Raw genomic sequence first — 16,204 nt, 5'->3', positions numbered from 1 at the left:
CTTGTTTTAATTTCTTGAAATAAATGATGGACCTAGCAGCTCTGTAGCCAGACTCAACCACTGTAGAGGAATCTGTTCTCTGTTCTTGTGTATGGCAGTTTTTGGTGCCGGATGGCTCTCATTTATGGAAGTGCAGCTATGCCACTGAAGCTGTGCCCCTCTACCAGTACACTGGTACTCATTTTACCAACTTCAGAAGCATGACCTGCTGAATCAACCTCAGTTGGTGTTAATTCAGCAGTCAACAGGGCTCAAACTCAGGACCCAAGAATCCCAAGCCTGCCACCCTAACCACGAAGCCAACACCAGACTGACGACAGAGGAATGACATATTATTAGTTTCTTGAAGTGTCCTCATGTCCATTATTGGTCGAGGGCCTATTGTGGCTTAGTTTGTCTTATGCCCCAAAGGCAGTTTGCATTTTTGTCATAATCGGCCTTTGACATGCTTCATGATTGCTGGGAAATGTCGGTGTTTGCAGGAATAAGCCCACTTAATGAAGGTGATGGATATCAGAAGATTTATTCAATGACAAGCTCAGGATTCTGATCCAATTCACAGCAAAAAAAACCCCCCAAAAATCATACCCTGCACAGCCTGCAGCTATTGACAGTGACACAAACCATGACTCTGGTAAGGGCCTGTTTATACTGTTCATACGTATACATCTATAGATGTACTTGCTGCATGCATGTAACACAATTTGGTGATGAGCGATATAAAGAGCTCAGGCAGACGATTGTTCCTGCTCATGCAAACCATTCAACCAGAAGGCAGATGATGTGATCGGCAGGTAAATTGAAACATGTGGAGTGTGATGAGCACTCCCTCGATCCCCATTGGACATGTCCAAAGGTATAGGACTATGTCCAACGGGGATCGGTGGAGTGCTCATCAGACTCCACATGTTTCGATATATATATATATATATATATATATATATATATATATATATATATATATATATATATATATATATATATATATATATATATATATATATATATATATATATATATATATATATATATATATATATATATATATATATATATATATATATATATATATATATATATATATATATATATATATATATATATATATATATATATATATATATATATATATATATATATACGTATATATATATATATATATGTATATATATGTATATATATATATATATATATATATATATATATATATATATATATATATATATATATATATATATATATATGTATATATATATATATATATATATATATATATATATATATATATATATATATATATATATATATATATATATATATATATATATATATATATATATATATATATATATATATATATATATATATATATATATATATATATATATATATATATATATATATATATGTTTTTTGTTTTTTATAAAACGTTTTTTCTGACTTATCTAATTTAACATTCAGCCTTTTTTCCAATTATAGTTTTCTCATATTAGACAAAAAAAATGTTGTATTTGTAGGAAATATGACATAAAGTTGTATGCATCCATGCTCTCTTTTTTTCTGATAGTTGTAGATTAAACAAAAAAAAAGTATGATGACAATTTTTTGTTTTTTGGGTGGAATATCTCAGAACGTGCGGAAGTATCATGCAGTATTGTTTGTTCATTATAATATTTCATGCTTTTAGTGTTTGATCATGATGCATAGAACTGTGTTAAATCATTCAATATCCCAATTGTATGAAATGCACGCATTGTTTTCAATACACCTCCAAGTCCCCATCACCCCTCCTCACCCCCAACATGAAACCTCCCTCATTTACCCCTTCTCTCTGATTCTTATCATCAACACCTCTTCTACATCATGGTTTCAACAAAACCTTCAATATTTTTAAGCTCTTACACTTCATGAACCACATTAATGTCTTCTTTCAGCTCCAGAATCCTCTCCCCACTCTCCAATAAATTCCTCCACACTTTTCCATAGCCATGTTGTTCATGGGCTGGCAGGATTCATGTTCAGTCTCCGTTTGAATCTCGACCTTATTTAACCGGCATCGCAGTGTTCCACAGAGCATGGATTCATCAATCTGTGTGCTGTCCCTAAGATGGACGTGAAACTGGGTGTCTCCTCTCGCAGAATTAGTCGGTGCACATCACAAAGAGTGTGCAAGCTATGACTGGCACCCTGAACAAATTCCAAATTCCTGTCCTTCATGTCCTTCATAAAGTGCTGATCCGTCCAGGATTGTAACCCTAGCCATAGAAACTGCTTCCGCACTACTGATGCTCTCCATAGAGCATGGTTCATGATCTGATCTGATATTGTTCACCTATCTTCATCTCCCCATTTATGTGTTTTAACAACATACACAGGCATACACTCACACTCACACACCACCCCCATCACTTCAAATATGGCTATGTCTTTAGGTTGCAAATATCTGTCACCAAACCAAATACCTGCAAATCCATTACAACGTTTTCCAAATCTCAGATTCCCAATCTTTCTATTCTCAGTTCCAGCACAATATTCCCTGACTGCTGACCACCTTTTTTCTTTTCCCTTCATCCCATGACCTTTCCATCTCGATCGCTCTTTCTCACCCACCCTTTCCTGACATCATTCTCCCTCGCCAAGCCTCATGAGAAGTGTTTTTGATAATCTCAACAAGAAAACAACAGGAAATGTTTTGATTATAGCTTCCTACTAAGTTGTAGTGCCAAGGGTTGAGAAACCTCCCCTTGCGTGTTTCATACTCCATGAGTCAGACACATTGCATAATGTGTCTGGCACTTGCCTCTCAAAAGTTATTTATGGCACAACTCTAATCATTCCATCTAAAAATTTTCTTCATGTTTCGTCGGATTATAATCAATGAAATACTCATACATGTTTTCCAAACAACGGAACACTTGTATGTGGTCATCACCCTGAAGATCAGGCTGTCGGTTCTGAACGGAATGCATTGTTTCCAAGAAACCTGTGAAAATTGGTGTTCAGATGTTGTGAAGCACAGATTCCTAGGAAAAGGTTGGGACCCATTGTAAGGGTTCATGTAGTGGATGGAATGAAGGGGTTGTAAATGGTGGGGGGCAGATGTAATTATTGCTTGACGTAGTTACAGACGAAAAAGTCCTTATTAAGAGGTGTTTTGAGCTATTTCATCCTACATTGGAAACAAATCCCACGCAACTCTCACCAGCATGGGAGGTTGTGCAGGGTAGCTTTTACATTTTTCTTCTACATTTTATTGATGTTCCAATATTGTACTGTATTTGTTGTTTTTTAAAGTGGTGGTGAAAATGGTAACAAGTGAGATTTCTTATTTTAGCTCCCTTTTATATAACCAATAAAATATTTCATTTGTTGGTGTCAAATCGGAATGATAATTGATAAAGTATTATTACAATCACATTTCACCAAATATGGCTGAAACTTTCCATGTTTGTGTGGATATCATACTGGGTAGCTTATTTATTGCAAAGTTGGCTTCCATATTCTGATTAATGAAGAGAGAAATATATATGTATATATATATATATATATATATATATATATATATATATATATATATATATATATATATATATATATATACATCATGTAGTGGATGTTTTGCTTATATTAGTTCCTGATTAATGTATTAGCTTTGCTTTTATTAGCTCCAAGCACATGAATTATTTCAATATCTCAGCGATTTGTATTCGAGAACATAGAATAGTTCACCAAGTATTGGACTCAGATATTCAAAACACCAGAATTGGCAAATCCACGTTGTTTACAGCTTCTGCCACACGTAGTTAGAATAGGGGCAGCAATTGGTAGAGTTGGAATAATAGTCAAATCTTCCTTACTCAACAACCTTTTATCAAACACCAAAGTATCGGATCGGATTGTATTTGCAATGGTGAAAGGGAACCCGAAAACATACAGCATGTTGTGTCGTGCTACTCTCCAAACAATGTCAGTGCGACATGAAGCGTGGAGGAGTTATATGAAAGCCTTAACCGGATAGTGTCATCTATCCCAACACATTATTGTCGGATACTTGGAGGGGGTTTTAATGCCCAGGTGTAAAACGGATTTTAAAACCATAGCTCCAACAGAAACTTCTTGATTTTATCCATCAGCATAACCTTTTAATAACCAACATTCTCTTTCAAAAACACAAATCAAGACTCTGGACATTCCGTGCGCCAAACAAAACCACATCTCAAATTGATTTCATCCTATGTCGTAAAAGATGTAGTAACAGTATCACAGATTCTCAAGCTCACTTTTCATCAGACCCTATTGGCTCCGATCACAGAATCGTTTACGCAAAGATAAGGCTGAGCGTCAGATCAGAAAAGAAGACAGACAGGTCCAGACTTCATTGGGCTATTGTCTCCACCAATCTTTACTTGGCCTCCCGAATCGAAAATCAAATTTCTACTGAATGTGATACATTCATAAGAAATCAAAAAAGCATGTAGAATTATTTCGATGATGTATCGACCTATATAAAACACAATGTGTGTTTGTGCATTTGTCTGTCCCCCTTCATAAGCACACTTTGATTAGGGTTTTAAACGCCAATCTTTTAACACGACTGAGTAATCACTATGATCAAAACACTCCGAAGACCCAAAAAACCCAGAGGACCCAAAATACCTCAGGTCAGGTCAGGTATGGGAGCATGTGCCAGAACAGCGCGTCGCTGCGTCCACTTTCCGCCGGTACTCCAGGGGCCTCCGTCTGGCCAACCCCCAGGCAGATGCCAGGCCCATCCCCATCTCCTTGAGATGATGGTCAACCTGCTGCAACCATGAGGCACGTGGTCGGCCCACTGGCCTCCTCCACTCATGAGACTCCCTCGCTGAGAGAATCTGGTGAGCAGGATCAGCGTCAGGAAAACGAGCCACATGTCCATACAGCCGCAACTGACGCTCACGGACTATGCAGGTAACAAATCTCATCCGAGTCTCTCTCAGCAACCGCTCGTTGGATACAAAATCCGACCAGCGATAGCCAAGGATTCTCCGAAGAGACCTGGTACCAAAGGAATTAAGTCTCCGTCTCAGATCCTTGGTCAGAGTCCAAGTCTCGCACCCATAGAGCAAGACTGGAAGTACCAAGGACCTGAAGACTCGGACTTTCGTCCTCCCGCACAGGTACCGGCAGCGCCACACCCCATGATCCAGTGAATCCATGACTCCCCAGGCCCGACCCAGACGTCTATTGACTTCTGACTCACAGCCAGCAGAGACATGAATATCGCTGCCAAGGTAAGTGAATCTCTCCACGACCTCAACATCCTCACCACAAACAGATACAGACAGGACAGCAGCATCCAAGATGTCACCGAAAGCCTGGATCTTAGTTTTTACCCAAGAAAGCCGTAATCCCAGCGGCTCCGACTCCTCATTCAGCACCTCGAGGGCCCCAAGAGGATGTCTAAAGTCTCCGCAAAGATGACTGCATCATCTGCAAAGTCAAGGTCCGAGATCTTGACATTCCCAAACGATGCACCGCAACTTGATCTCTCCGACATCCTCCCTAAAATCCAGTCCATACAAGTGCTGAAAAGTGTGGGGGCAAGTACACATCCCTGACGAACTCCAGTAACAACTGGAAATAAGTCAGAGGTGGTACCACCACACTTCACAGCATTCTCAGTACCAGAGTAGAGTTCAGACATCAGATCGATCAGTTTTGGTGGCACCCCACGAAGACCAAGAATTCTCCAGAGGACATCCCGATTCACTGAATCAAACGCTTTACAGAGATCAACATAGGCTGCAAGCAGCCCCTGCCGAAACTCTCGTCTGCGTTCGGTGAGGACACGAAGAGCAAGGATACGGTCAATCGTTGACCTCTTTGGTGTAAAGCCTGACTGCTCTGGACGCTGGTGCTCAAGCAGGTGGTGGCGAACCCTATCAAGAATTATCCGAGCAAAGACCTTGCCGGGCACTGAGAGCAGCGTCACCCCTCGGTAGTTGTTTCAGTCTTGGCGATCACCCTTCCCTTTCCAGAGAGGGACAACAAGGCCCCTCTTCCAGTCAGTTGGGATGATGCCTGTGTTCCAGGCAGAGCACAAAACTGCATGCAACGACACGAGTGCAGCATTTCCACCAGCCTTGAGAAGTTCGGCATGGATGCCACAGATCCCTGGAGCTTTGCCCCGTTTCAACTGGTTCACCGCAGCCCGTATTTCCACAAGCGAAGGTGGACCACAGTTGATTTGAGGGTCAGCAACAGGGATTGTAACTCCCTTGACGTCCAACTCGACAGCTGGGGGATCAGCCTGGTACAACCGCTCAAAGTAACCGGCCCAGCGGGCCTTCACTTCAGACTCCTCTGTCAAGAACCTACCACTCTCTGCTCGAACTGCAGTGCTCCGAGGGATGGGCTTGGATGAACGTAATGCGCAAATTCCCCTGTAAGCGGGACGAGAATCACCTGTCCACAGGTGATGCTCTACCCCCTCACAGATTCCTCGCACATAGGCCTCCTTGTCCACCCTCAGTGCACGTACAGTTTTATGCCTCAGGACCCCAAAGTACCTCGAGTACCCCAAAGTACCTCGGTACCCAAAGTACCAGGACCAAAATACCTTGAGGACCCCAAAGACCCTGAGGACCTAAATACCCTGAGAACCCAAAAGACGCTGAGGACCCAAAAGACCCATGTATAATACTGTATCTGTAAAAGCTACTTGGTTTAATAATATAACTCCAACGCGTCATTTTTGATGGGCTTTATACTAGTATTGCAGAGCCTACCTGTTGTTTTTTTGATGGACCAATTGGTCGTCATGTTTGCCAAAATTTTTGGGTGAGAAGGAGAAGGAAAGGAAGACAAATTTACCTGTGCATGAAGTGCTTTAACCCCTTCCCCTACCTCCCTCCCCACGTGATTATAGCGCTGCTGGAATCGAACCTAGACTCGACACCCACCCCACGTGATTATTGTAGTGCTGTAATCAAACCCACTCAACACCCACCCCACGTCCCGGATTGGATTGTGTTCTCAGTTTGAAGTTGTGAAGGTTTTTGACGATGGATCCTCCTCGAGGCAAATCTTTGTTACACTGCAAGCACGTAGCCTAAGTTTTCTCAAGTGGGTTAATCTGAAAATAATCCCAAATAATTCTGGATTTCAGTATCATGCAGCAAGACGTTCACCCAGCGCACCAAAAAGCGAAAATGCAGTATCCACTTATAACATTCCTACAAGTAAAAGTGTTTTTAGCAGCGTCTCGCGTAGCAAACGCTGCTCTAAGAGAGCTCAGCATTCCTCCTCCTCCTTCTTCTTCTTCTTCTTCTTCTTCTTCTTCTTCTTCTTCTTCTTCTTCTTCTTCTTCTTCCTGTGAAGACAAAACCTTTATATTAGGACTCGGCTATTTTATATACACGATCCGGATCTCCTTAAATACTGAACACTTGTACACATCCTCACATTGACGGTGCCTTTTGAGAGCGTCTATCATGAACTTTTAAATATATTCGGACATCTTGTATATTATTTCCGAGTTTGTGGTTTCGTGTCGCGCTATCTTCGACTTTGTTCCGCGCTCGAGTAATGTGATATTCGGCTTACATTATCTCAAAGACCATATGAGGTGCATGGTACAAAAAAAAAGAAAATAAAATGGTTCTGAAACAGTGAAATCGTATTCCACTTATTGCATTAAAGTAAAATTACTACTGATACTCTGCATCAGTTCCTTTCTCAAACACACCCACCCCAAGATGTCGCGCAGAGCGTGGGTTATGCTAGTTTACTTTAAAGTTTAGAAAAGTTAAAGTTACTATTTAAAGATTATTCCATTTAATATATTGTCATTTCATAAATACATTATTTATTTCGTAAATACGTAAATACACTATGACGGGTCTCGCTATTGGCTTAATCAAAGTACGTGACGAAATATCGGAAGTTGTTGTTGTCGTTGTTGTTTTTTTTTGTTTGTTTGTTTTTTTAGCCGACAAAACCTTAAGGACACTGCTCTTGGACACATTTGTCCTTGTTGTTATATAATGGGGCTGTGAAAGACTGCATATGAAATGTGCCCCCTCTTGCTTGGGGGGCCACAATAGTCAATCCAACTTTGAAATGTAAAAAAACAAATTTAACTGATGCTATGATATACACTACGCCTGGAACGTATGACATCAAAACATACTTGGCCAGGAAGTAGGGTACAGCATGAGTGATCACGTTTTCCTTTGTCCTTGCGGCTGTTTCTAAAACAATTGGTTATTTTATATGAATAGGGTGTGCTTTAGAAAGGTATGTTGTTTCTCTTTGTGTGTTTCAAAGCAAAAAAAAAAAAAAAACTTGATAACACCTGATTTCCGATCCAGGTATGAGAACTTTGAATTTTAGTGATTCTTCACCATTGAGAGATGGGAGCAAAAACAAACATTGCATGATGTCTCAGACATTTATTAGACCAGATATGTTCTTTTGGATCAGGCATTGCATGGCAGAGGTATGCGCTCGACCGAGTGCCCCTCTAGTTTTCAAATTACTTTTGTATGTGTCATCAAGGTCTGTGGAAGAACTGGAAGTCTGGAACACAGAGTGGATCAGGATGCAACTTCCCAAAAGGAGCAGCAGAAGGAGAAGGGGAAAATTCCAACAGCAGGGCAGAGGGAGAAAATAGACAGAGATGGACAAAATCAGGGATGTGGGTAACGTTGAGGGGTAGGGGAGAACACAAGGGGTGGACAAGATGGATACAGATGCAAAATTTTGGGATGGGTGGGGATGGTTTAATGGGTGTAGAAAAAAATCATGGTTGTGGATGGGGGATGATTTGAATGAGGGATCTCCAGATTCTCTCAGCGAGGGAGTCTCATGAGTGGAGGAGGCCAGTGGGCCGACCACGTGCCTCGTGGTTGCAGCAGGTTGACTATCATCTCAAGGAGATGGGGATGGGCCTGGCATCTGCCTGGGGGATGGCCAGACGGAGGCCCCTGGAGTACCGGCGGAGAGTGGACGCAGCGACGCGCTGTTCTGGCACATGCTCCCATACCTGACCTGACCTGATGATTTGAAATGGGGGTGAACAGGTCTTTTAGACAGGGCAGAAGGTGTAAGACCACAAAGGAGGTAGAAGAAGACAGAGACCACCGACCTGTCAGCGATGGTGAAGTGATAGGCCTAAAGATTCAGCTTCATCGCGAGAGATTCAAATGATCTTGAAGGCCTTGGTTTCCACAGCGTCAAGCTGAGCAAAGTACTAGGCAGGGGCACCAGCCCAGAGGGGAGAGCAGTATTCCATCAAGCTGTGGATGAAAGCCTTGGAGGTGGATATGAACTCGGGTGTGTCAAGGAAGGACTTCAAACAAGGGAAGATGCCCAGTTGGCATCTGGCTTTGGAGGTCAACTTTGAAATGTGGCTTGCCAAAGAGAGATCATGACTGAGAGTGAGACCCAAGAGTTTGAGTGACAGAACTTCCTCAAGAGGGTTGTTGATGAAGTCGATGGGATGGCGGTACGGTCCTTTCGAAGAGAAAGAGTGAGTGTGTGAAATTATATTTTTGGGATACAAGGTCGAAGGCTCATATAGGAGCCGCCACTCAGATGCACATGGACATACTGACAAGACAAACACTTGACACAGCCCCTAAGCTTGGAGGAAATTCCCTCACTTCCCAGAATACTCTGGGTACCAGCGATGTCACAACAATGGCACCACTTTTCTCACCACACTCAGCAGGACATTTCTTCAGGAGGAATTTACTCCTTCCTTCCCATGGATATACACCAATGGGGATTGTCCATGCTCTATCCTTTTAAATGCTGAGCATCAAACAAGGAAGCAGATCTAAAGAGAGGGAAGAGGCTGCTGCATGTCTGTCAGAAGGATGAGGGATGTCATGGCAGTGGGTGGAGTCATCAGCAAAAAGATAAAGAGGATTTTCCAGAGAGTCAGAGAGGTCATTGATGAAGATTAGGAATAGGATGGGGCCCAGAACACTGACTTGCGGCACTCCAGCATTGACAGGGAGAGGAGAAGAAAGAAATCTGTCGAAAGCCACACGTTGGCCACGAGAGCAGAGAAATTCAGGAAATCAAGAGTGGAGTTGGCCTTGGATTCCATCAACAGACAGTTTGGCGAGCAAGGTGGGAATCAGACTGTATCAAAAGCTCGAGATATGTCCAGAGAGACAGCCTCATTATCTCATGTCTGATATTCAGGGCCTCCACTATTGCTGGAAGAGTTGAACCATCCTGTCCAAGGTAGAGTGACCTGATCTGAATTAAAATTCATGATCTGAGATGAGGTCATTGGAGAAAAGTAATGATTTTATGTCAATTGCGATGATGGATTCCATGACCTTGCTGATGATTGGAAGTAAGCTAATTGGTCTGAAGTTAAAGGGATCCGTTTTTGCACCTTTTTATATAATGCTGTGATGTTGGCTGATTTATAAGCAGATGGAGGATAAAAATAAAAAAATGACCGTTTTTACAGCCATTTTTCCCTGCTGTGCAGGGGTTTGGCTTTTTCTTGAGGCAATGTTTTTATGGTCGGATGCCCTTCCTGACGCCAACCCTGGTTGCCTCTTACGACACACAGGGATATGGTATACCTATTCTAAACGGGGCATACACCGGGACCAGTACACTGGCACTCATTTCGCCGACCTCGGAAGGATGACAGGCTGAGTCAACCCCCTGGTGTTAATTCAGCAGCCAACGGGGCTTGAACTCAGGACCCTGGGATCCCAAGCCACCACCCTAACCACTAAGCCAACACCAGGCTTAAGCAGATGGAGGATGATCATGGCAAATTCTCGAGTGAAAAGGGCAGAGAAAGAGAAAGTGCAATAGTAGCAGAGCAGTTTTTAGGACTCCTGAGCTGATCATGTTGTCCAGTCCAGCTGCTGAATCAGAGTCGAGGGCTGCCAGGAACTTCTCCACCTTCTGAGGTGCATAAATTACAGAGTCCAGGGGCAGTTGAGTACATCTGGGAAGGGTGGGTGGAGAGAGAGAGAGAGAGAGAGAGAGAGAGAGAGAGAGAGAGAGAGAGAGAGAGAGAGAGAGAGAGAGAGAGAGAGAGAGAGAGAGAGAGAGAGAGAGAGAGAGAGAGAGAGAGAGAGAGAGAGAGAGAGAGAGAGAGAGAGAGATTGGGGACACAAGTCTTGTGTCATTATGGGGTATTTTGTGTAGATCGGTGACAAAAAAAAAAATCTCAATTTATTCCATTTCAAATTCACACTGTGACATTACGACCTTGGCTGAATGTTATCTAATCGGCTTGCGTCAGACAGTGACATTAAGGTGGCTGATCTGTCACAGGCGTCATCTGTTAACTTACACGTATCTTCCCAGGTTATTGTGTCCTTTCTAAATAAGACGTTTAAGCAAAGAACTGTACCATCGTTTAAGATAAATAAACAGATGTTTGGTACTACAGAACTTCAATTGCATCCATATTGAAGTTCTGTAGTACCAAATTTTCTACAAATATGTAGTACCACCAGCCTCTTCCCTCTCTTTGGACCTGCTTCCTTGTTTGATGCTCAGCATTTAAAAAGGATAGAGCATGGACAATCCCCATTGATGTACATCCATGGTAAGGAAGGAGGAAATTCCTCTTGAAGAAATGTCCCGCTGAGTGCGGTGAGAAAAGTGATGCCATTGTTGTGACATCGCTGGTACCCAGAGTATTCTGGGAAGTGAGAGCATTTCCCCCAAGCTCAGGGGCTGTGTCAAGTGTTTGTCTTGTCAGTACGTCCATTTGAATGTGAGTGGCAGCTCCGAGACGAGCCTTAGACCTTGCATCCAAAAAAAGTTAATCTCATACACTCACTCTTTCTCTTCGAAAGGACCGTACCGCCATCCCATCGACTTTATCAACAAGCCTCTTGAGGAAGTTCTGCAGTACAAATTGAAGCTCTCCAAACAATGGTCCATATGTATCCATATTGAAGTTCTGTAATACCAAACAAAGAAATGTAGTAATTCAGAAACATTTTCCTGACTTGCCTTCCTTCATTCAGACTGCAACATGCATAGTTAGAAAGTATGAATATTTTGAAGTAACAAAACCACGAGTTCATACACTCAGAAAATTTATTACAAAAGCAGAGTTGGAATGCTTTCAACAGCAGCCAAATCCCTCCCGATTCATAATGAAAAGGAAGTATTGTTTGGCACCTTAAACATTCATGGTGGTGGTGCTAACCATTTGCATCAGATTCATGTTAAAAAATGAATTATTTCAGAAACATTTAGATGTCTCTTTATTACAAGAAACACAAATAATAGAAACTTCACAGCTTGACTGCCTTCACCTTAATCATAAAGTGCAGTGTTTCTTCAATAATCTGTTTTTTTTTTATTGGAATTGCTGCTTTCCTTCGTTCTTGACTCATTTATTTATATTTATATCTATATGCTTTTTTTTTTTTCCAAAAGAAAGTTAAAGGTCACTTAGCATTCTCAGAATTGGTTTATAAAGCATTTCATGTCACTACACTCAATGTCTTTGCTTTGAGTAATAGCGAAGCCCATAAAGGCTTTTTCACTCATTTGGTTAATTGTCTTCACACAATGGCCTTTGACCATTGTATTTGCATTAGAGGAGATTTCAACTGCACTTTTGAACCAATTTTAGATAGAAACACTCCGAAACCACAAACTGAATGTCATAAAGACACAACATGACAGTTTTTCATCGCTTTGCCTACTTGATGCATGGTGGATGCAGCACCCTACGACATCTCAATACACATGTTGCTGTGATGCCAGCGGGTTGATAATGCTCGCAAGGCTTGATCGATGTTAGATTAATTCCACTTTTACAAATGTGCTTGTGTCTTGCAATCATTTTCCTTCGACCTTTTCTGATCATCACATGGTAGTGCTTGGGATATCCTCTTCGGTTAGTTCATAAAAGTGCTTATTGTACTTTCAATACGAGCTGTTAGAGGATTGTCCTTTCCCGATGCTTTTCGTATTTTTTGGGAAAAAAAACTTATCAAAAGAAGACCTTGTTTCTTTTCTCTCCAGTTATGGTCGGATGATACAAAAGCGTCCGACCATTCTTTCTTTCCGAAACAAAAGCGTCCCGAATCTTCAGGTCCTTAGTGCTTGCAGTCTTGCTCTGGTATCTAGTACCCAAATGTATCTGTGGATGTTCTTCTGCAGTTGGGTTTATTTTTATTAGGAGGTTGGTGGCAAGATTTGCACTCCAGCCACCGTAAAACACTTTATTCTGCAAAACATACGAAAAGCAAAAAAAATAAAAATCTGAAAACCCACTCCGTGGGAGTACCTCCTGTGCAACTACCCTCTGCAGGGCAGCTCACCGGGTGATGGGATTGAGGCAAAGTCTTCAGGACCCCCAATCTTTGATGATAGGAGGTAAACCATGGGGTAAACTTCCCGGTTCAGAATGCGACTGCATGGACACTGAGGTGTCGTCCACCAGACGGCGGTCTCCTTGGATTAACCTGAGGCAGTCCCTTTGGTGGGTGCCTGGAATGTCCAATCCCGAAGAGATGATGATCACCTTTACTTTCTCTGTTATCATCTGAGCTTTTGGACATCGGTATTGCAGCACTCTCTGAGGTTTGGAGACCGGATTGCAGTGAGATCATGGCAGGTGGGTTGCACCTACTATTGGCCTGGTCACTCTGATGGTTACCGTACCCAAGGAGTTGCTGTAGCTGTGTCCAATAAGCTGACTCCAATGATAATTGAGGTAACACCGGTCAACGAGTGTATTATGAGACAAAGGATTCGTCACTCCTTCGGTGTCATTTCCCTGGTCTCCGTATATGCTCCGAGTGAGTCGAGTGATCTCACCATGAAGGATGCATTCTACACCATGCTTGAGTCTGTCGTTGATCAGCGCCCCAGGCGAGATACTCTTCTCGGCTTGGGGAAAGTCATAACATCAACTGGAACTGATAGGGATGGTTATGAGACATGTCTTGGTTCCCATGGGTCTGGAACTGTGAACCAGAATAGAACTAAGTTCCTTGACCTTGCAAGAAGTCGTGGACTTTGGGTGGCCGGTTCATGGTTTCAGCGCCGACAGGCTCAACACTGGCATGGTATTCCAATGCTGGTGGTGTGGCAAAGGAGATTGACCATGTGCTCATTGATAGTCACTGGAGGATGATCCAGAACTCCAGAGTCTACCAGAGTGCTCAGATACTCAATACTGACCACAGGATTGTTGTAGCTTCTCTGAAGTTTCAGCTTAAATCTGGGATAATGGTACCATACCATCATAGGCTGGATGTCGGCAAGATAAAGGATGAGAGGGGAGGTGAGGAGTTTGCGAACAGGCTGAGTGGAGATTTGGTGGGTCTGGTGCTTTGGGGAATCATGAGGAGCTGTGGAGTGCCTTCAAGACCATCATCCTTGATGTTGCCGATGGATGTGTTTGAACTCACCGTTGGGTGAAGAAGAATTTTGTTTCTCAAGGGACACTGGATACCATTGACCAGAGTCGCAGGGCCAGGCTGAATGACAGAGCTCAGGGAGCTGAGGCATAAAACTGTACGTGCGCTAAGGGTGGACAAAGCAGCCCATGTGTGAGGAATCTGTGAGGGGGTAGACCATCTTGCTGAACTTCTCAAGGCTGGTGAAGATGTTGTACTCGTGTCGTTGCATGCAGTTTTGTGCTCTGCCTGGAATGCAGGCATCATCCCAATTGATTAGAAGAGGGGCATTGTTGTCCCGCTCTGGAAAGGGAAGGGTGATCACCAGGACTGGAACAATTACAGAGGTGTGACACTTCTCTCAGTGCCAAGTAAGGCCTTTGCTCGGATAATTCTTGAGAGGGTTCACCACCATCTGCTTGAGCACCAGTGCCCAGAGCAGTCGGGCTTTACACCAAAGAGGTCAACGATAGACCGTATCTTTGCTCTTCGGGTCCTCACCGAACGCAGACGAGAGTTTCAGCAGGTGCTGCTTGCAGCCTATGTTGATCTCTGTAAAGCATTAGATTCAGTGAATCGGGATGCCTTCTGGAGGATTCTTGGTCTTCGTCGGGTGCCACCAAAACTGATCAATCTGATGTCTGATACATACTCTGGTACTGACAGTGCAGTGAGATGTGGTGTTACCATCACTGACTTATTTCCAGTTGTTACTGGAATTCATCAGGTGTTTGTACTAGCCCCTATACTTTTCAGCACTTGTATGGACTGGATTCTGGGTAGGATGTCAGAAAGATCAAACTGCAGTGCATCATTTCAGAATGTCAAGATCTCCAACCTTGATTTCACAGATGATGCAGTCATCTTTGCGGAGACTCCAGATATCCTTTTGGAGGCCCTCAAGGTGCTGAATGAGGAGTCGGAGCTGCTGGGATTACGGTTTTCCTGGGTCAAAACTAAGATCCAGGCTTTCAATGACATCTCGGTTGCTGCTATCTTGTCTGTACCTGTTTGTGGCGAGTATGTTGAGGTCACGGAGAGATTCACTTACCTTGGCAGTGATATTCATGTCTCTGCTTGCTGTGAGCATTTGGTTCCTGCCTGCGGAGTCATGGATTCACTGGATAATGGGGTGAAGCACTGCCGGTACCTGTGCGGGAGGACGAAAGTCTGACTCTTCAGGTCCTTGGTGCTTCCAGTCTTGCTCTACGGATGTGAGACTGAGAGAATTAATCCTTTTGAGGGTGGCAAAATGAGTACCAGCTTACTGGTAACAGGCGGCACTGCATCAGTGGCACAGCCACGCTTCCAGAAAATGATGCAACCAGAAGCTACAGGCCGCATACAAAACAACAAAAACTACCTCTGCACCATCCCTGTTGGTCTCGTATTTGCCTGACTCGTGGTTTAAAGGCTTGAACAGAATCACACCTGTTGGATATGGGACAAACAGCTCAAACACCAGAGGGCGCCAGTGCTACAGGTGTGTTTTAAGTAAAACGTCTGCTACATTTTTCAGATAATCACATCACGTCGCCCTTTGTGAAATCAAATGAAGCAACATTGAAAATATATCACCTCTGAGTTCAAATTCCCATCATGTACTCATGCTGATTGTGTCACATTGTAACTTGAGGCCTTACATCTGATTTTCTGCCTCTGGGTCATCTCGGTATTCACTCTCAAGTCAATTGCAGGCAAATATTCCTTCTTTTAAACCTCTCGATTAAGTATTATTAGCTCACCTGGACTTTAGTCTGGTCTAGTGAGATTATTATGAGTTATGGAGGTGAAACATGCATTGTACC

Source organism: Eptatretus burgeri, chromosome 12 (genome assembly GCF_056783735.1).
Source record: "Eptatretus burgeri isolate ZD-2024b chromosome 12, Ebu_testis_v1, whole genome shotgun sequence".
NCBI lineage: Eukaryota > Metazoa > Chordata > Myxini > Myxiniformes > Myxinidae > Eptatretus > Eptatretus burgeri.
This window is presented reverse-complemented; position numbering follows the sequence as displayed.